The 2,076-nt window shown below is 50.5% G+C and overlaps 1 non-coding gene across 1 annotated transcript; it reads right to left on the bottom strand.

Annotated features, from left to right (window-relative positions):
• Positions 1-1,159: 1,159 nt before the first annotated feature.
• TRNAN-GUU (transfer RNA asparagine (anticodon GUU)) lies at positions 1,160-1,233 on the bottom strand. Its single transcript has one exon. It is a non-coding gene; the product is annotated as a tRNA-Asn (tRNA).
• Positions 1,234-2,076: the final 843 nt, after the last annotated feature.

The raw sequence follows: 2,076 nt of genomic DNA on the forward strand, positions 1-2,076 counted from the left end.
CCGGCCCAGAAATCCAATCTGCGTCAAAGCGCTCTTAGAAATGTGCACAGGCCAAGCTGTCCTCTTGAGAACACAGGTGCACCTGAGTTGCGCCATAGTCTGATTTATGGCCCAAATGCACGTGAACGCTGGACAATGGCAAAAGAAAACTGAAGAAGGCTTAATGCGTTGGAATCACAGTGTTGACAACAACCGCCGGTAGATTGCTGGCAGAAGGAACAGATCTGACTTGGAAGAAGTACGCCCAGACTGCTCCTCAGCAGGGAGACTGGCTGACATACTTGGGACAGGGTTGCAGGAGGGACCAGCCCCTGGGGAAGGACATCGTGTTTGGTGAAGCCCACGTGGCCCAACAGTACACTCAGAAAGAGAGAGGGAGGGTGGCTCAGGACCTGACAGTGTTTCGTTCCGTTGACCATGAGGTCACGATGAGCATCGTCTAAGTCAGTCTATGGAGTATGCATCTACACTGACAAGAGCAAACTTGAGTACGTGTGTGTGTGTGTGTGCACGCTTAAGGTGGGGATTTAAAATTAAGTTACAGCTGGAACTTGACCCACGTAAACACATGCATGCAACAGATCTATCACATTTGAGGAGTCCTGCAGATCAAAGAAACCAGCTCGGGCCGAGGTCTCCAAACGCTTCCAGCGGCGGCGCGAGACTGGAGGGGAGATCGCGCCCAGGCCGTGCAGGCGCGGGCACGGGCGCGCGCGGGCACGGGCGCGGGCGCGCGCGGCTAACGGGCCGCCGGGCTCGGGGGCGCGCTGGGAGCCGCCGGCCCCGCCCGCACTGTGGCGGCGGCTGCGAGCCCGCAGCCTACGGGACATGCGGGGGCGAACTTGGCCCCAGTGGCCCGAGCCTCAGGACGTGCGCGAGCCCGAGGGTCCTCCGGGGCTCGGGGAGTGGGCGTTCCCGGCAGGGGGGAGAGGAGCTGAGGGTTGCGCCGCCTGGGAAGCGCTGGACACCCGAGCGGAAGACGGAGTTGGAGGAGGCCGGGGTCGGCCACCCGCCCGCCCGCCCGCCCGCCCGGGGAATCCCGTCTTGAGAATTGTGGTTTTTCCTCTCCGGACCCTGGAAACCGACCTCGGCGTGGCAGGCAGCATGAAGTCTGAGATTGGTGCAAAACGACCAGTGAGGAACTCATAAAAACACAGAGCGTCCCTGGGTGGGCTCGAACCACCAACCTTTCGGTTAACAGCCGAACGCGCTAACCGATTGCGCCACAGAGACGCTGATGCAAGCTGCTACTGCTGGCATAGCCTTTATGAAGAATAACAAAGGCGGTGCGCAGCGGTTATTTCTTATTTCCTGATTCGTGTTGTTAAAGTCAGACTTTTTTTTTAACCTTCGCAATTCGAATCTCCATTTTTTAATGCATATTGCAAAATTATAAAATACAAGATCAAATGGGCTTAAAGACTACGACGTTTATTAAAACACGTGTTTTATTCCTACTTCTGTTTGGAGCGTTCTGTTTTATTTATTTATTTTTGGAACGTTCTATTTTAAGAAGATAAATCTTTCTGTTTCTTATCCTTCCCGCCGCCCCCCACCCAATTTATTTGTCCAGATTTTCGTTATTAATCTCCATTACTTACAACTAGTTGTGTAGCTTTCCCAAGGTCATCTTAATTGTATTTGCCTTCTTTGTTTTTATATGAAGTTATTATTCAATACATTTATGTAATGCCTGTTTGTCTTTACCAACCTGTACTGCAATTCTGTGCCACACTAATGTTCCTTATTCTGGAAAGGGAGGGTGGAAAATGAATTCCTTGTGATTCTACCTGTAAATGAGCCTCCCCATCCACATGTTCCTTAAAAGCCAGGGTTCTCAAGATGTGTATATCTCTATTGAGATAGTTTAAAACACGAGACGAAGTAAAGAGATTACATATACCTATAAACCGGTTTGAAGGAAGAGTAATTGAAAAGTAAAAAGTATAATCTGTAACAACCGAAAATTCTCAACTAGAAACACTGCTAGCAAACATCCCTACAATGAGATGAATGTCTCCCTTTTTTGTGTGCAAAATAATCAATATGTGAAAATTTCCCTCGTGTGAGCCTGTT

The sequence above is a fragment of the Tenrec ecaudatus genome, chromosome 6 (genome assembly GCF_050624435.1).
Source record: "Tenrec ecaudatus isolate mTenEca1 chromosome 6, mTenEca1.hap1, whole genome shotgun sequence".
Classification (NCBI taxonomy): Eukaryota; Metazoa; Chordata; class Mammalia; order Afrosoricida; family Tenrecidae; genus Tenrec; species Tenrec ecaudatus.